We start from the raw sequence: 21064 nt of genomic DNA, 5'->3' as shown, positions 1-21064 counted from the left end.
GCCTTGCCCAGCCTCTTTTTCTTCTTGTATCATCAATGTTTTCCAACACCCTTTGTTCATTCCCATCAACACACAAACTTGCTATTACTTCTCTTTTCCCAGATAGGTTTCTTTGAAGAACAAATAAATAAGAAATAAGAAAATGAAAAAGTATCTTTCTTTCTGAAATAAATAAATAAATAAATAGTAAGTACCACCACGCCATTTTTTTTTTTTTTTTTTCTTGAGATGGGGTCTCACTCTGTTGCCCAGGATGGAATGCAGTGGAACAATCATGGCTCACTGCAGCTTCAACCTCCTGGGCCCAAGCAATCCTCCCACCTTGGCCTCTCAAGTAACTGGGACTACAGGCGTATGCCACCATGCCCCACTAACTTTTTTATGTTTTGTAGAGACAGAGTCTCACTATGTTGTCCAGGCTGGTCATGACTGGGATCCAGGGATATTCCACCTTGGCTTCCCAAAGTGCTGGGATTACAGTACCCAGCCTCAACCAAGAAATTTTTTTAAATGTATAGAAATCAGTTTTAAAATACGAGGACATATTATAAAGCAACAATAATATTGAAAATGGTACCAATAGAAGGTAGAGAGTTCTTTTTCACAGACTAGAGGTACAGAAAAGGACCTAACAATAGATGTGATAATTATGACAATACAAAGCAAAAAAGAATACAGGTAGATTGAATTTTTAAAACTATGAACATAACATTGACAACTTGAGAAAAAAACTTGCAACATAAATACTAGAAAAAGAGAAAATATCAAAATACAAATAACTGTTACAAATGATTGTTCAAAAGGAAAACCTGGCAATGCACGATTAAGAAATGCAAAAGAACATACAGTTGGCTCTCTGTATGTGCACGTTCCACATCCACAGATTCAAACAACTATGGATAAAAAGTATTTTTCAAAACCATTAAAAAACAATGCAACAGTAAAAAATAATACGAATAAAAAATACAGTCTAACAACTATTTACGTAGCATTGACATTGTATTAGGAATTGTAAGTAATGTGGACATGATTTAAAGTGTGCAGGAGAATGCACATTGGTTATATGAAAATACTATGCCATTTTATAAAAGGAACTTGAGCATTGTGAATTTTGATACCTGTAAGGGTGCTGGAACCAATTTCTCTGTAAATACAAGGGATGACTATAGGGATAGCCAGTAGTATATGAAAGACATTTAGCCTTGCAAATATATAATAATGTAAAACAAAACCAAAAAATGAGGTACAATTATGACTTATGTATTTAATGTATTTAAACATATATTATAATTTATCCTATATATGTGTATATGCACATGCATCTATAGTGTATCAAATATTGTGAAGCATAGAAGAACGTGAGGGCTTTCATACTGGTGGAATATCAACTGACAACTTTCTGAAGGTAATTTAACAATATGAAGCAAAAGTTCAAAAATTTTGATTTTCATAACAGTGAACAATAGAAACAATATAAATTTCCAACAATAGGGGATTAATTAAATAAATTATATCCTTATGCTAAATGTTATAGAACAATTAAAATTCATAATCTTGAAGAACATGTAAGCATATCTGATGTTGCTCCAGACACTGTCAAATCTACGGGGCAGGTTATAAAATAGTGTAAAATATATAGTCTCAATTTTCTAAAATATCTATTACAAAAAAAGCATCAGTAAAATAATGATATAGTTTGACTATGTCCCCACCCAAATCTCATCTTGAATTGTAGTTCCCATAATCCCCACGTGTTGTAGGAGGGACCTAGTGGGAGGTAATTGAATCATGGGGGCAGTTACCTCCACGTTGCTCGCTGGATAGTGAGTTCTCATGAGATCTGATGGTTTTATAAGGGGCTTTTCCCCTCTTGCTTGACACTTCTTCTTGCTGCCACCATGTGAAGAAGGACATGTTTGCTTCCCCTTCTGCCATGATTGTGAGGCCTCCCCAGCCATGTGGAACTGTGAGTCCATTAAACCTCTTTTTTTCTTTATAAATTATCCAGCCTCAGGTATTTCTTCAGAGCAGTATGAAAATGGACTAATACATAAGATAGGAGAATTAAGACAATGGCTATTTCCGAGTTATGGAGTTATAGGTAATTGTAATTTTCTTTAACATTTTCCTCTTTTTTTAGAGCAACATATTCAGAAAGTTAGGAAAGTAACAAATAGTGAAGATGAAGAAAATGAAAAGGAAGGAGACGAGGAGGAGCGGAGAATAAGGTTTGCCTCTCTTCACTCCTTTAGTGGGAATTGGTCAAAATTACTAGAGCTTCAGAGTATTCACATGGTTGCAGGCCCTTGCAAGGTAAAATTAACTTAGCAGGATTGTGGTCAATCCCACCTTTCCTCACCATCACTACCACCACCATATGTGAAGATATTTAATTATGAAAACCACCAAAGGCAATGACATATACTCCGGTAATGAAGGGATTCTAGGTACTACATTCCAATCATGTAGCTTAGGCAGTCACAGAATATTTTTAAACCTTAGTTTTAATTATAACATAAATTGATTGAATGAGATAACCTCATTACCTTAGTACCTTAATTACTCATTTGTTTTATTTAGTAATACTGAAGAAAATAAGGAGAAACAAATTTTGTTTTTATAAATCAAGTGTATCTAAAAAGAAAGTGTTCTAGAGTTTAAAATGTTATGTTTGAAATGTTTTTGTCTTTAACTTTTGTGACACTATTGTAAAACACTAAGTAATAATAATCAAAATTATGGAAACTTCCCAGAATGAAGACTAGAATTATACACAATATACTATACCAAAGAATTGTCTTATTTGAAGTTGGATAAAATAACCACAGTTGAAGCAGTTGACACTTGGATCACGGTCATTAACATCAGGACTAAGGGGAGAATGTGAGGTAAGCCAGATCCTCTACGTAGATATTTTTTCAACACAGATGTTTTTTCAAAATCATATAAGGACAGATTCTGCCACTTAAAATATTTTAATGTCTTTACATAATCGACATTCATTAAGGGTTTTCTAGAGCACATAAGGAAAGAACCTTAAAATCCCAAGGTTATAGTCTCTTGAGATTCTACTCAAGCAAGAGTATTATTCAAAGGACAATGAATGTGCTACACACGTTGTAGTTCTGAAACAGTGAATTTAGGACAAGTTAAATTGCACCAAGGCATGGGCTAATAAACATCAAACAAAGCAGTCATTGTAAGCCAAGGCTCATCTATTATAAGCATGTGACCATACAGGGCATAATAAAGTCTTTGTTCCTGTGTTAGTGCAGTTGTCAAGGAGAATTATATATTCTAAATTTATTCTGTTAATAGTTCATAAAAAAAACTTAATAAAATGTTTTGTAAATATTTTGCAAATTTAAATTTAAGAATAAAAACATCAAGAAGATGAAAAATTCACTCCAATAGACCTCAGATAAATACAAATAAATAATGTTAATAAAAATGGCTTCAATTTAAGAACCACAAAATATGGGTCACAAGATTCTGAAGATGTACTTAGTCAATTAGCACCTTCTTATAATAAACCCTTTATTTTATGAGGCTCTTTAGAGACCATATAATTTTATCTGACCAATATAACAACACTTGGAGGTGAACAGGTAGATATTATTGCTACTTAGCAGAGAAGCAGCTATGGCTCTGCAGGATTCTTTCCTTAACTCACATAACTGGTGATGTTGTGGGTCTGATACCACAGTCTTCTGACACCTAGTATATTGTTGTTTTCGCGGAATTATAGTGTTTCTTTACAAAATCCTTGTTCATGTAAAAGCCATAAACTGAAAATCAGGGTTGCCTGGTTTACAGTAGCCTTGGACACAATGTCCATTTTGTCCAAGGCTACTGGGAATAGTGTCTGGCACACAGGAGATAGTTAACTTTTATAAAAAAATAAAAACTTCCTCTGACTCAGTTTAAACTATTAACATCCCAGGATGTTTCATTTCACTCTTATGGTCAAATATATCAAATCTGCAGCCAACACTATTGTAGTTTCAAACCAAACACACTTCTGAAATAATTCCTAGTTAGATAATCAATAACTTCCTAATTTTTAAAAATGCAGTGGTCTCTATTTGGTCTTCATCCTAATAGATTCCATTTAAAAACTGAACACTCTGTAAATGTCCATTTTGTCAATGCCATTGCTGTTTGATCCTACTTTTCTTTACTCGTCTTTGTTTTCTTCCTCCTGTGCTGGCTCCTCTTCCATTACTTAAACAAATAATGAAATTCTTCAAGTTATGACCTTGGCTCCTTCTCACTCTGTTAGTTCTCCCTGGCGATATCTTTTACACCATGGTTTAAATTGCCAATCTGTGCCATAAATACCCAAATCTATCTCTAGTCTTCATCTCCTGGCTGAGTAAAAGGATTAGATATCCTCTCTTCTTGAATGGCCAGAGAATCTCAAACATAAGATCCTCAAGATAAATATATTTTCTTTACAATCCTCTTTCTCCAAAGTGCCTTCTCTTGTGTTCTCTCATTTCTATTCCCTCACTAGCATTTTTCCTCTTCTGATTCTCAGCTGGTGTCCATGCTTTTTAATTTATTTTTTATTTTCAAAATAGAGATGGGGGTCTCACTATCTTGCCCAGACGGTTCTTAAACTCCTGGGTTCAAGTGATCCTGTGGCCTCAGTCTCCCAAAGGGATAGGATTACAGGTGTGAGCCACCATGCCCAGCTAATATCCATGCTTTCTAATTCTTTTGCAAAAAAATGCAATCAAAAGAGAACTTTCAAATATCGCCAGCACCACACCCACCAACTAACTTTCAAATGTATTCATGCATTACATCTTTTTTTCTGTTAAAATACATGAGCTTCCCTACTTTACCTAGAGTGAATCCCTCTCTGTGTATTAGAACACATCCATACCTTTACATCTACTTAGAGGCAATGCTCCAGAATATTCCCTTCCTGCCTCATTGATATTTCCTCTCTACTAGATGAACTCATCATCATGCAAACCTGATTTTTAAAAACTTTCCATCTTAGAAGTGACAATCAGCCTTCCTGGATCCCACATCCCCATCCAGTTACTGTCCCATTTTTCTGCTTTCCTTTATAGCCACACTTAAGAGCTGTTAATACTGTCTCCATTCCTCTCATTCTTCTGAACCAATTCAGTCAGGCTTATCTTCTTACCACTCCAGGAAATAGCTCTTTTCACAGCCTCAGTGACCTCTACACCAACAAATTAAAGGTCCAAACCTCAGTTCTCACCTTACGGACTAGTAGGAGAATTTGATACAGTGGATCATTCCTTCCTTCTTGAGAGTCAGAACTTCCTAACCACATATGTAAAATAGTGAAAAACCTCATCCCTAACACCCTAGACTCCAACTCTTCTCTTTCACCAGACTCTCCCCCTCACAGAGCTTCAATGAAGCTCTCCACAACACCTATTGCCACAACATATAGATTTACTTTTTATGAAATGTAAACTCTCTGATTTTGGTCATGTTACTTAACCTATCAGAACTTTATTTTCTGTTATCCATGAAAATGGCATGATTATAAATAAGAGCTGGTTGGCTGAGTGGTTTGAAGGATTAAATGAAAACAAACAAACAAACAAACAAACTCAAAACACATATGTAACTACTACTACTACCATAGTATAGATAGTTCCTCATTTTCTTTATGACCTCACCCTAGTCCTACCAGGTTATTAACAAAAATAATATTGAATTAGACTTACATTCTGGCTCTTATTCACCCAGAGGAAGTCTTATTTTGTTCATCTGAAAGATGTCTCAAGTAGTACTAACATACATCACAATATCTGTACACTCCTGTGTAGGTCTAAGCATAAGGATAAAAAGAGAAATATTTTTTCAGTCAAATAAATCAGTGAATTGTGGTGGGTTACACTGAAAGGTGGACAATAGACGTATAGGCTGTTTACTGTACATTCAGTTTGCTACAATAACTGGTCCACTATGTGGAAATCAATGACTATTAGTTTATAATGATTTACCTTAAATCTTTAAGAAGAGACAGCTCTATACAAGTATTATATAGCTGAGTCTCTCAATGATTCTTACAAACTGAAAAAGAATTCCATAGAGATAATAAAGTATTGGTGCTTTTCAGATAGCACTAATAAATCAGGAGAACATCAGTTTAATCATTCCTATAACAATTCAAAGAAGCAAACTGAAATAGTTCACTCATATCAAAGAATACTGTGATATAAAACCAGGTAAAAGAACCTCAGGGATGTTTTGTCTGTGTTCAAGTCTAGCACATTTTAATTTTAACTCAGCAAGAAAAGATAGAAAAAATATATATATTGCACTTAAAATTTTTAGACTACTGCTTATTGTCAAGCATTTTCTCTTCCACTAAATTGTTTCTAGAGCTTTATTCCTTTGACTTTATCCCATTTTTAAGCACAGTAATACCCAAATAGGTCTGTCATAGACAAATCATTAATTAAATCAGCAAGCAAATAGATTTAACAAAACAGCAATATAAAAGACGTTAGGAACACATACATTAACATTATTTTTTGTGATTAAATGAATACAGTGAAATAAAAGCCAAAGTTCTATTTAAATAAAGTTTTGATTTTACATTGTGTTTTAAATAGCTTAGCAACAACAATATAAATAAGCACAACAGATTTCAGGTACAACAACTATTTCAGCAAGGAAATAAATATTCTGAGAATATGTACAATAAGTGTGCACAATCAATCTTTAGAAACTTTTAATTATTTCAGCACATTTTGTAGACAGTGTTATATAATTTACCAGGGCCTAGAAATCCCACTCTGTCCCTCACTGTTTGTGAGAATTTAGCAAGCTACTGTGCCATGACCATCTCAGTTTCCTCTTCTGTAAAAGAATTTTACCTATCTCACCAGTTTGTTGCTGGGATTAACGATTAATTTTTAGGTAAATAAAATGGAGTTACCCTTCATTCTTCCTTCTTCAACCCTACAGGTAGTCCCTTCCAATGTCTCTCACCTAACAGGTAACGATGAACCTGGCTTCTGCTCAGATATTCATTTATATCCCATCTATTATTTTATTCCCCAGCAAGTCTTGTGTGCTCTCTTATCCCCTCCAAACATACTAAAAACCACTGCCAGATCAATATGCCTAAAGCACCAAATTGTACATTCCATGGTCCTCTTCAAATATTTGCAGTTAATACGACTGCCTACAGGATGAGGTACAAACTCCTGAACTTTGTATTTTATGCCCTCCAGAATGTGGGTCTCCCTGCTCGCACAGAGATCTAATTTAGTATCTAATACTCTCCTTTCATGAATACTCAATTTCACTCAACTCAGACTACTGATTGCTGAGAAGGAAATCATGCAAATTGAAGCCTCTGTTACCAAAGTCTTTTTTTTGTTGCTTGTAATGTACTTGTCCTTATTTGTATTTCAGCTTCCTATTAAGAAACACTTTTTTTTGGCATCGAATCACAATCAAGTCCATCGACATTGATATGGCTAATTTTTCTTAACACTCCTTGTGTTATTATTTATTCTGTTAATTTACAACAATATCTTCCTGACTAGACTCCTTACTTCCTCTGCCCTCTGCAAGCTTTTCTCCATCCAGCAGTCAAACCGATATTTTAAAAGTGCAAATCGTATTAGGTAACAGCTCCACTTAAAATCCACTAGTGGGTCCACATACTTAGAACACAAGACAAAAGCATCACATATCACTCTGCACCAGGCCAGCCACCTCCTTACTTGTGCTCTGGAATTTATCACTTGGCTTTTGCTCACTAGGCTCCTGGCATGTTGTATTTTATCATCTTTTTTGTCTATAATTCTTCTCCCATGTCTTTGCATGGCTTACTTCTCTGAAGATACCTCCTCTGACCACCTTATGTAAAATAGTTACTAACACACACACCTTCACAAAATATTGGAATACTATTACAATATGTACAAAATTCAACTGTTTTGAAAAAGCAAGACAGAAATGCCATGCATGATAATTATTTCATTTGTACATAAAATACAAAGGGCATAAAATGCAAAGTTCTGGAGTTTGTACTTCATCCTGTAGGCAGGTGTATTAACTATGCACCCAGTGAGACAAACAGAAATATGAATTTCCCAACTGGAAACTAAATGATAGAGACAGAATGAGTTTTTACATTGATCTATGTTATCAGATTAATTATCTCCATTACATGTAATGTGTCTAGGCTATATTTGTTACAGTAGATAGGCAGGAGTGGGGCGGGAGAGGGCTCCCCGTACCCCACCAGGGATGTCAGGCAACCATCAGGTGATGGTCAGGCAGTTGTCACACTGCCTCTCTAAAATAATAATTGGTTGCCACTAGCATCAGGGAAAGGCAATTTCCTAATAGATAAAAACATCTGAACCTGGTGATTGACAGTTTCCTGATAAGACCTCAGGAACTGGGTGAGTGGGCTCAAGCATGCACGCGTCAGAGGCAAAATGGCAGAGTTTAACTGGTGTATGACCTTCCACGGACTTTCCACTGGAAAAGGGAAGAATGCTTCATGTGAGCATGCCTACAACTCCAGTAAACACACTGCGCATACTTACCTCGCAAGTGTTAGCAGACCACCGTGCATGTAGGCGGCCCACCCCAAGGAAAAAAATCAAGGGAAACAGGGACACAAGGCCTTGGAAGTATGCCAATATATAGAACCCCAACTCAAAAGGTCAAACCCCACACTTTTCCTTCAAGTCACCTATTGGGCCTCTTCCAAGGGTACTTTCCTTCCTTTTGTTCCTGCTCTAAAGCTTTTAAATAAACTTTTACTCCTGCTGTTAAACTTACCTCAGTCTCTTTTTTGCCTTATGCCCCTCAGTCAAATTCTTTCTTCTGAGGAGGCAAGAATTTAGATTGCTGTAGACTCTTATAGATTTGCTGCCAGTAACATATTCATATGTGATAACGGCTTATATGATTAGTTCTTTAGTGAATAATAAACACAGAATTAAGTTCGATAATAAATATTGGAATAGCCAAGATTATTTGAAGCAGATTTTAATACCTTAATATGTTTTAACAATTAAGTATAATTTGGTAATAGTAAGACTGCCAATATTTGGTCTTTTTTAAAAAGGAGCATTTGATGCCAATACTTGTACCTTGATGGAAAATGACAATAATGCAAGTGAGAATGCCACTAATAATTAAGTTGTTGCATCAATAATTGTTGGAAATTTGAACATGTTTTACTGTTAAAGTAAATATCCACTCTGTAGAATAGACATTTTGTGATTTATGTCCAGTTTCTTAAACAGGACTACCTAAGAGAGAACTAAACTTTGACCTTTTTCCTTCTCTTGCCCAAATTCCTATCTAAGGGACTAGGGAGTCACTCCCTACAAACCGTAAAGTCTCATCAGAGAGATTTCATTTAACCCTATATAACATACCTTACTTTCCAACCTGACTCTGGCATAACATTACATGACAGATAAGGAAATAAATCCAAATATTTTAACCCCAAATACATTTCTTTGTCATATCTTAAAATAGCCCTGCAAAGTTGTCTCCTGTGGGGAAAATACTACATTCTGTAGAGAATCCCCTTGCCCTTTTCCAGGCCTTTTCCCTGATCCAGGAGAGAATGAACTAAGAGGCCGGCACCTTTTTAGGTCTGATAAGAAACATTTATGGGGGAGAGGGAGGGACAGCATTAGGAAATATACCTAATGTAAATGACGAGTTAATGGGTGCAGCACACCAACCTGGCACATGTATACATATGTAACAAACCTGCACGTTGTGCACATGTACCCTAGAACTTAAAGTCTAATAATAAAAAATAAATAAAATAAAAAAAGAAACATTTACAATCTATTCTCTCTGAAGCTTGCCATCTGGAGGCTTAATTTGTATAATTAGAACCTTGTTCTCCATAATCCCTTATCTTAACTCAGACATTTTCTTTCTATTGATTCCAGATCTTTAGATAAACTCTTTCAACCAACTGCCAATCAGAACATCTTTAAATTCACCTATAAGCTGGAAACCTGGCCCCCTTCCGGTTATCCCACCTTTCCAAACAGAACCAATGTACATCTTACATGTATTGACTGATGTCTTATGGCCCCCTAAAATGTATAAAACTTAGTTGTGGGCCGAGCACCTTGGGCATATGTTCTCAGCATCTCCTGAGGGTTGTGTCATAAACCATGGTCACTCATATTTGGCTCATAATAAATCTCTCCAAATATTTTAGAGTTTGACTCTTTTCATCAACATAAGGAAAAATGAGAAACTGAGAAAGTCATTTTAGTTCTGAAGATATTTGGCAGAACAAAATGAAGAAAATGTTAACATATCTCCCAGTTGGGAAATAGTCAAGGAAATTTGGTGCAATTCAATATGGGCTTTTTATAGCTACTAAATATGGTGATTATGAAGATTATGTGACAATATGGATCACATCAAATATTAAGTGAATGAAGCAGATTATACATTGTTACAGTCCAATCACAAACATGTAAGGAAAATTTGTTTACTAAACAAAGGGCTGAAAACAAATACATAAAATAAATATGATTATTTTTCCAAATGTTCTCCAAAACAGTAATTTTATTTTCCTAGTATGTAACATAGGTGTTAAACGCCTCCATGAAAAGTTATTGTACCGAAAGATCTCCCTTCCCAATATATCTATGAATCTATCATTAGCAATTTCTTCTCTGGTCATCCTTAAAAACTGCTGTAACAAACAATTCTTTCCACCTTTTAATCCACACATTTACCCTGAATGGCTTTAACAGCCATCTTTTATGCCCTTAATTCCCAAATATTCCTTTTCTAACTACTACTTCTATTCTAAGTTTCAGTCTTATGTATTCTAACATCAATTGAAAGATACAGCAGTTTCTTGCACAGATTTTGTAGCATCTTTTGTACAAAAATGTTAACAGGAATTCCTTCAATCACCTCTGGCCTTCTGTAGCATTTTATGTTACCATGCTAGAAAACCTCAACACAAATTTCACTTCTTTCTCTACTTTTCCCATCACAACACACCAGTTCCCAAATGCAGGCTTTCCATTCCAGAAATCTCCTGAAATTAATGCATCTTTTCCACCCTCATTCCCTTCAAGTATTCATCTCTAGTGTTTTGTTTTGTTCTTTGTTCTTTTTTTTAATTAATTTAATTTAATTTAAAGTTCCAGGATACATGTGCAGGACGTGCGGGTTTGTTACACAGGTAAATGTGTGTCATGGTGGTTTGCTGCACATACCAACCCATCACCTAGGTATTAAGCCCCACATGCATTTGCTATTTAACCTGGTGCTTTCCCTCCCCCTACCCCCTCTACTGACAGGCCTCAGTGTGTGTTGTTCCCCTCCCTGTGTTCATGTGTTCTCATTGTTCAGCTTCCACTTATAAGTGAGAAAATGTGGTGTTTGGTTTTCTGCTCCTGTGTTACTTTGCTGAAGATAATGGCTTCTGGCTCCATCCACGTCCCTGCAAAGGACATGATCTCATTCTTTTTCATGGCTGCATAGTGTTCCATGGTGTATATGTGAAACCCAAAACTGTAACAACCCTAGAAGAAAATCTAGGCAATACCATTCAGGACATAGGCACAGGCAAAGATTTCATGATGAAAACATCAAAAGCAATTGCAACAAAAGCAAAAATTGACAAATGGAACCTAATTAAAGTAAAGAGCTTCTGCATAGCAAAGAAACTATCATTAGAATGAACAGACAACCTACAGAATGGGAGAACATTTTTGCAATCTGTCTGATATCCAGAATCTATAAGGAGCTTAAACAAATTTACAAAAAAAAAAAAAAAAAAATATTACAAAGTGGGCAAAGGACATGAACAAACACTTCTCAAAAGAAGACATTTATGTGACCAACAAACATGTTTTGTTTTTTCTAAAGACCCATATTTAGCCTTTGTTACCTTATTTCATCTTTACACCAGTCATATGTATTAGCACCATTTTGTAGATAAAACTGATGTACAAAAAGATAAGTAATTTGATAACACAGCTAGCATATGGCAGAGCTGGCAACCTTAACTATTCCAACAATCTCCCTGCCTCTACGTCACTCATTGCAATTTTTTAACATTATTTTGTCCTGCATTGCCCACATGATTACATTCAAACTCAATAGCATCACAAAGAAAGTCCTTGAATGTCTAGAGCAAGTCTAACTGTCCAAGCTTATCACCTGTCACTCCCAACCCCACACCTTGTGTTCCTTCCAAACTCAATAGAAAGACTCAGGACACAACTGGTCCTTGCTCAACCCCATTGCTTGTGAATACCCCAGCTGGTTAGAAAACTGTCCCAATTATTCTCCCTAGAAATCCTTCACAACAAGACTCAGACATTTCTTCTTTAATGAAACCTCCCATTCCGCTGGCCTCAACCTGCAGAATAATTTGTTCTGCTTGCCACATTCCCATAATACAGTTTTCATATATCTAACTCATTACCTACTGTAAAGTAACAGAATTTAATTACTGGCTATTCCATCTTGCTTACTTAATAATAATCTCATCCAGAGTAGGGACTGGGTCTTATTCATCATTGTATCATAGTTGCACATCCTATCCACCATATGCTAATGCTTCACTCAGTGCCTGGCATATTTGATTAATGATTGAGGAGGAAAATTATCAGAGCACCATGTATCAGTTTTCAAGGACAGTTATAAGGCCTTATAAGAGAATTAATAGCAAAGGCTGACAGGTCTCTAGGAATAGAAGTCAAAGGACATGAGACAAGATATAGAAATTAGGGAATATTGCTTGAGTCCAGGAGTTTGAGGCTGCAGTGAGCTATGATCACACGATCGCACTCTAGCCTGGGCAACAGACCGAGACTCTGTCTCAAAAAAATAAAAATAAAAATAAAAATAAAAAATAAATTAAAAATATACACTTAAAAAAAGAAGAAAGATGAAAGAGTTGAAAAGCAGCATAGACAAACTTTACTCACTTGAAATGTTATTTCCAAAATATGAAGTAATTAAATGCAAGTTAATTTGGATGGAATTCTCCACAAAAAAAGACAAAGCATTTTCTTCCTTCTCTCTTTGTGTAAATTCAGTTCAGCTATTGAGCACAAGAGCTACTATGGTGAAATACCACTCTAACAAATGCTTTTAGTTTTAGCCTATTTAATCTATTGTAAACTCAACTTGGCAGTCACCTTGCTGAACAGTGAAAGAGCAGGATAAATGAAACTTTCCTGAAGTTCTTTTTATCGTCAAACAGTAGGAGAGCATTATTGGCTTCATTCAGTTGTGGCTAGGTTACACGGGTTATATTTTACATACTTTAGGCCAAAATCCCACTGTAATGTGATATTATTGGGTCAGTTTGTCTGACTTGAGAAAAAGCCCTATTATAAGTAGAAGGAGTTTTGTCTCATTTCTTCAGAATATATACACAAAACTCTTGGAAAGTTTAAAAGCTTAGACATTTTCCCCCTACTGTGAAGAGGGAAAAAAAGGAAAAGAAATTCTGCTTCTCAAAGAAAAATTTAAAAACATAATAGCAAGCTCAAATATTCAATTAGAAATGATAATACGCTATGAATTCATTTCTAGAATTTTCAAAAAATTTTCATTAAAATTTATTTTATCTAATATTTGTTATTTGTAAATATCCATCACAAAAGATAAGTAAAAATAGGATAAATACTTGGATCAAGAAAAATAAGTCTGAAGTGAAATGATGTAATATCTACTTCTCTGAGATTTGGCATTTACTGGCTGTGACATTTCCACTCAATGTCAGATTTCATTATCTGTAAAACAGAATTAATGTCTAATGCACAGGTTGATATTTATAATATCCGGTGCAAATAGTTGCTTAATAGATGTCATTAAAATGGAATGTAAATACATTAATCAGTAGCCTTGTAATTAAAGTTAAATGATCAGATTATTTCTAATTAAACCCATTGTTTTAGTTTATCACTCATATCTTTTTTTGGTAAAGTATATGATAATTTATAGAGCATATATAGGAAGAAAAAGGGATGGATCATAAAAATGAGGGAAGCTTACTCATTAGAGTTTTACTTGGAACTACCATTGTAAAATGAAGAAATACAGATTATGGTTTGATTCTTCTACATTTAACTGATATAAAAAAAACAAATTGCCGGGCGCGGTGGTTCACGCCTGTAATCCCAGCACTTTGGGAGGCCAAGGCGGGCGGATCACAAGGTCAGGAGATCGAGACCACGGTGAAACCCCGTCTCTACTAAAAATACAAAAAATTAGCCGGGCGCGGTTGTGGGCGCCTGTAGTCCCAGCTACTCGGGAGGCTGAGGCAGGAGAATGGCGTGAACCCGGGAGGCAGAGCTTGCAGTGAGCCGAGATCGCGCCACTGCACTCCAGCCTGGGCGACAGAGCGAGACTCCGTCTCAAAAAAAAAATAAATAAAAATAAAAAAAAATAAAAAAAAACAATTTATTAAAGCTGATTTAAAGTGAAGTAAACAAACCAGTGTGAGGACGTAGTCAATAAAACTAGAGATATCTGTCCAGCTTCCTATCCCAGAAAGTTTATTGTTTTTTGTCTCTTTTACATATCAATTGTCTGGGCATGTATGCAACTGTTTATTGAAAAAACTTCAGTGGATATTCCATAGGTCACTTCATGTACTAACCATCAATTATATATACATATATAGGACGCTAGGAATTGAGTGCAAAAAACGTAAAAGTTCCAGGCACTGAGAAATGACTAGGTGTATAGGAGGTGTATTAGTGCATTTTCATATTGCTATGAAGAAACACCCAAGACTGAATAATTTATAAAGAAAAAGAGGTATAATGAACTCACAGTTCCACATGGCTGGGGAGGCCTCACAATCGTGGTAGAAGGCAAAGGAGGAGCAAAAGCACATCTTACGTGGTGGCATGCAAGAGAGTGTGTTCAGGGGAACTACCCTTTATAAAACCACCAAATATTGTGAGACTTATTCAGTATCAGGAGGACAACATGGGAAAACCCACCCCATAATTCAATTATCTCCCACTGGGTCCCTCCCACAGCATGTGGTGATTATGGGAGCTACAATTCAAGATGAGATTTGGGTGGGGACACAGCCAAACCATATCAGGACGGGACAAGGGGATGCTCTCAGTTATTTCAGTGCTAGATATAAGGCTGAAGAGGGAGGTCAAGGCTGAGCCCTAAAGTGTCTTTTATTCCATGTTACTGTGCCTGACATTTGTCAAGGATGCAATGAAGAGGCATTAAACTATTTTATGTAAGGAATGACATACTTTGTGTTTACGATCAATCATTTTGGCTAAGGTTTTAGGAGAAACTTGAAGAAGAAAATACTGTAGGTATGAACAGCAGTTAGAGTTACTATAGTTTCCAGAAGAAAGGTTATAGAAGTCTGAACTGGGGCAAAAAGTAAAAAGATAAGGAAGATAGCATAGATTTTAAAATATATTGGGGGTAAATCTGCATTATGCAATGATTGACACAATTTTACATCTATGGCCGTCCAATCTATTAAAATCAAAGGTCACAACTTCAGCTCAAATGTAACTATGATTATTTACATACTCCTTTGTTTTAATTACAGTAGGTTTATAACATGTTTCATTACAAGTTTGAATTATCTACCCTTTATTTTTCATCACTCTCAGATTTATCTGGCAGATCTTGTGAATTTACTTACCCTTATGAAGTTTAGAATGCATTATTTTGTCTAGTTCATAAAAATTTATGTTGAATTTTTTAGGGGAATTTATTGAATGTATGGACTAACATAGGAAGCTCAGATTTCTTTACACTGTAAGTCTTAACAATCCAAAAGCAAGATACAGCATGTCTTTCTGTCTATTGATATCCTCCTTTCTAATCCTTGGTAGTATAATATGTTTACTTCATATTGCTCTTGGACATTTACTAATGTTTATTTCAATATAGTTCCTCCTTTGTGTTGTTACTACAACTGAGGTCTGTTGTTTCCTTGTATTTTCCTTAAAACATGTTTAGAATTGTATTTCAAGGACACAGAAAAATATAAGATACCCCTCTAGTAAACACCCTCCGTCAAACTCTAGCTTTTGACCATTCTTGTTTCAATTATTTCTTAAAGAAATAAAATATTACAGATATGGCTGAAGCCTCTGTTTACCTTTCTAGATCCCCTCCCAAGTGGGATTGCCATATAAAACGCAAGACTCCCTGTTAAATTTGAATTTCAGATAAACAATGAATAAATATTTAGTATAAGTGTGTCTCATATGATATACAATTTGAATGTATTTTTATTTGCTAAATCTGACATCCTTATGCCTGAGGTCTAGAAATATCCTGAATTTGTTTTTTAATCATTCTTACACAGTTCAAAACACTGCACATTATGTGATCAAGAACATTTTAGAGGATTGTTTTGCATGCCTTCAAATCTTATATAAATGGTACAATATGTTTCATTCTGCAACTAGCTTTTTAAACTAAATGCTGAGATTACTGACATTTATTCTTATTGACTATCCAAGTTGTTTACTCATTTGAAATGCAGTTTTTCACTATTACAAACAAGATTAAAATTAATATGCTCATAGATTTCTTCTCATTTTTCTTATGTATTTGTGAGAGATTCTCCAAAATGGGTTCTTAAGCTCCACTGCACACCAGAATCCCCCGAGGAGCTTTATAACATACTGATGCCAGAAAAAAGTCTCTGGTATTTCTGATTTAACTTGTTTGTAGTGCAGCCTGGGTACTGGTATGACTGTCATGTGCACCCAAGGTTAAGAACCACTGTTCTTCTCCAGCATATATTTTTAGAAGTGCAGTTGCTAGGTTGAATCTATGAATCTTCTATGAACCTATGAATCTTCTATGGTACTAAATATTGCCAGATTGGGCTCCAGAGTGCTTTTACTAGTTCAAAATCCCATCGACTACAGATACAACTCTCCACTGCTATGCTTTTTAATTTTTGCAAATTTGTAGACACAAAACATTAAATCTCTGTAGTTTTATTGTGCATTTCCTTGACTGTTAGTGCCATTGAGCCTCATTTCATATATTTATTGACCATTCAGATTTACTCTTCTCTGATATGCCTGTTCACAGTATTTGACCCTTTATTAACGGGTCACTTATCTTTCAGTTATTGAGTTATAAAATGTTTATATCTTGTTTGTGGTTCCTTTTCTATTGTAGGTCTTGTATATTACTTTTGCTGGTTTATGGCTTGACTTCAGACTGTATTTAATGATGTCCTTTGTCAAAATGAAGCTTTACATTTTTAATCTTTCCTTTTGCTTTCTGTAATGTGTTTAAGAAATGCTTCACAACACAAAAGTCAACCACATATTTTCATATACTGTTTTTCTAAAGATTAAATATTTTTTAACCTTCAAAATTCTAATGGACTTGAATTATTTTATTCGTGTGAAGTAAAAATTTCTGCCCCATCTCCCAAAATAAAACAGCAATTTTCCCAGTGCCATCTGTCGAATAGTTTTTCTTTTCCCCCACTAGTTGGTGTATCCATAATCAATGTAAGTTTCTGAGCTCTGTGTTTTGTTCAACATTGTACACTCTGAACGAATAACATATTATTATGAAATTATGCTAAATTTGGTATGTGATACAGCAGTTCCCCTTCACTTGTTCTTCAAAATCACTTTGGGATTTATAGATTATTGATTAAGAATACACAAACTTATTCCTATCTTACTAGTTTTTTAAAATACAGAATGTATGCTGAAGTATGCAAATAATTTCAATCTCTGTGTATTTAAATATTTGATTTTTCTCTTATGATCTCTTAATATGATGCCTCAATCCAGAACCATATTTGAGTTCCTAGAGTAAGCCACACTTAGTGGTGGTATATTACTCTTCATTTGTGATGTTTCATTCTAGCTGCTAGTCTTTTATTTCGATCTTTGTTTTAAGTTCTATTGTCTATATATCTTTTTAATTTGTCAGATTTTGGTATTAATATCATGTTAGATAAGAAAATATAACTGTGTGATGGTTAATACTGAGTGTCAACTTGATTGGATTGAAAGATACAAAGTATTAATCCTGGGTGTGTCTGTGAGGGTGCTGCCAAAGTAGATTAACATTTGAGTCAGTGGGCTAGGGAAGGCAGACCCATCCTTAATCTGGTGGGCGCAATCTACTCTGCTGCCAGCGAATATAAAGCAGGCCGAAAAATGTGAAAGGAGAGACTGGCCTAGCCTCCCAGCCTACATCTGTCTCCCATGCTGAATGCTTCCTGCCCTTGAACATCAACATTGGACTCCAGGTTCTTCAGTTTGGGGACTGAGACTGGCTCTCCTTGCTCCTCAGCTTGCAGACAGCCTATTGTGGGACCTTGTGATCATATAAATTAATACTTAATAAACTCATATGTATAAATATAGATACACACTCCCATATATATGTATATATATATACATGCATATATATATATATCATATTAGTTCTGTCCCTCTAGAAAACCCTGACTAATACAAGTGTAAATATTTATTCTCCTATCTGTTCAAATAGCTTGAGTGCTACAAACATCTGTTTCTTGTAGTGCTTCAAACTAGTTGAAGATAAAAAATTTATCTATAAAATCCACCAACCAATCTGGATTTATACTGATTTGGAGGGGGGAATATCTCCATGATAAAGTTTTTGAATTTTTTTCTTTAGCAGTTGGACTGTGCTCTCAAGCATCAGTTTCCCTCATTTCTATTTATTTCTATTTTCCTAGAAAAATACTGATTTCGTGTAGGATTTAAAATTTATTTTTGTAATGTTGAAAAAACTAACCTTATGCAATTCTTATAATGTCTTCTGCCTCTGTGATATTTTCCCATTTCCAGTCCTTAATGTATTTGTACTTTCACCATCAGTGTCCTCATTAGGTTAGCCATTGTTTTTTCTTTGTTTAAGAGCCAGTTATTGGGTTGATTTATTAGCTGTGTTTTGTCTGTTCTCTAAGAAGTTACTTTTCTGCTTTAAATTATTAAATATTTTCATTTGTTTAACTTATTTTATTACATGTGAGTTAGTTACCAAAATTATTTATTTTCATTCTTTATCAATGCAAGTGCAAACACTTGGCTAGGAACTTGTCTCTAGTTACTGTGACTTAATTGTATACCATAGGTCTTCATATATAATATTTTATTACATTTATTTTCCAAGTAATCTGCTCTTTTGCTCTGAACTTAATCTTTAACCCAAAAGCCACTTGTGAGGGCCACTTATTTCATTGTGATCAGTGAAGCTAATACTTTTCCTTTGGGAAATATGTTAGCGATGTCTTTCTAATCTATTTTTTTTCTCATGTGAATATTGCAAGAGCTTTTTAAACCATGTCTTATATTATTTAGATCTATGCATTACTTTTGGTCTATTTGTTTGCTGTGGTCTGAGAGATAAATTAGAATATCCTATATAAATTAGAATATTGTATTACTATATTTCCGTCCATTCTACTTGTGCCTATGTATTAATGACTGCCAGAACTTCATTATCATTTATATACCTTTTACAATTCCAAGTGCTCATGTCTGACTGACTGATTCTGTATGTGTGTCTGTGTGTATCAGAATAGTGATCTATTTAAGACAAAGTGGCCCTGGCTCGCAGAGCGCTGCCTTTTCCTTTGGCTTCCCCTGGGGATTGGGTGTTTGTATGAGGCCCCATCTTTCTGAGACAGCTGCAGGGTAATCACAATAGATATTTTCTCCTCTGCTTGTTCCACAGCTCTCTTCAGCAAAGACGGCAAGCAATGTGATTTCCTCAATGAGACCTACCTCCCCTGCCTCTCTGTAGTAACAAATGGAAGACAGGAGAGTTCCTACAGCCAGCTCAAACATGTTGTTTCTACTGACTCAAACCAAGGACTATTGGTTTTCCTCTTTAGCATCCCTCAATGCTCTGGGAAATGTTTGCATCTAGCTGGCTGTGTCTGAGATATGTAACTGCATATGCCCCCTGTCAGTATCTTCCTGTACCCTGATTTGATATTTATTGCATTTGACAGCTCTTCATCTTAAATTGTGATTCAAGATTATAGATATCTCTATTGTCAAAAACATGGTTTACATTTTTCTTGTTATTCTTGTTTACATGATTTCAGAGGAGAGAAAGAGGAAGTATCTTTGGTCTCCTTTCTCACAGTTAGGATTCCCTTAACTCTTCGAAAATTACTGATGTTTTGAGCTTCACTCTAAACAAATGAAATCCGAATTTTTAAGAATCAGTCCAAGAGGTGTTTAATTTGATAAACTCTACAGGTGATTTTTCTGTGGGAACGATGCCCATTGCCTTAGCCAAACAAATATAGACTTTTAATAATATTTAATATATTCTAGTTACCTTTCTTTCTTGTTATGTACCGAATGCGTATTTAGAGGAACCTTCTTACATTTTTTGAAGTTTCTTGTCACTTCTAAATAAGAGTACTAAACTGACTTCCATGAAAACTACTCATTTTAATCTCTAAGAAATTATATATAGCTTTATTAAATATATATCTACTGAGAGTTTATGGGGAGAGAAAGCCTGTTTTGGTTCTGTGGAACTCTTTGATATTGAAATATTCTGGTCTTTAAGGAACGAACAAAATACCCTTTGAAACATTCAACAATGATGATTTAAATAGTCAATCCACAATAGTTATCGAACCTTTCTTTGCAGTATAATCATCTTTTACTCTATCACAAATCGTATGCCTAGTAAAATGATTGTTTTCCTGTTCCTCAGTTGCACATCATGTTTTTGCTGATGAATGACTTTGCTCTTACTCTACTGAAATAAATCTTCTCAACTTAGTTGATAAATTATACTTATCTTTTGAAAAAACACCTCCAAAATCAAGGTTTTCTGACCCAGATGTTGGTTCTCCATTTGTAAATTCAGTGAGCAATTCCATCTGTATTTTTCTTAGCATACTTGACCTTTCCCTTAGTGATAAATTGTAATGATAATAGAATTATAATATGTGAGAGTTATTTGGCATCTACTAAATTCCAGGTAACAGATTTTAAGTCATTATTTGCATTAATCCTTAAACATATAAGCTACATAAAATCATTTT

At 35.0% G+C, this 21064-nt stretch overlaps 1 protein-coding gene across 4 annotated transcripts in view; it reads right to left on the bottom strand.

Annotated features, from left to right (window-relative positions):
• CNTN1 (contactin 1) overlaps positions 1 to 21064 on the bottom strand; it is a 392585-nt gene that overhangs the window by 323078 nt on the left and 48443 nt on the right. The gene's annotated exons all lie outside the window — the stretch shown is intronic.

This window comes from Macaca thibetana, chromosome 11 (genome assembly GCF_024542745.1).
Source record: "Macaca thibetana thibetana isolate TM-01 chromosome 11, ASM2454274v1, whole genome shotgun sequence".
NCBI classification, from domain to species: domain Eukaryota; kingdom Metazoa; phylum Chordata; class Mammalia; order Primates; family Cercopithecidae; genus Macaca; species Macaca thibetana.
This window is presented reverse-complemented; position numbering and strand designations above follow the sequence as displayed.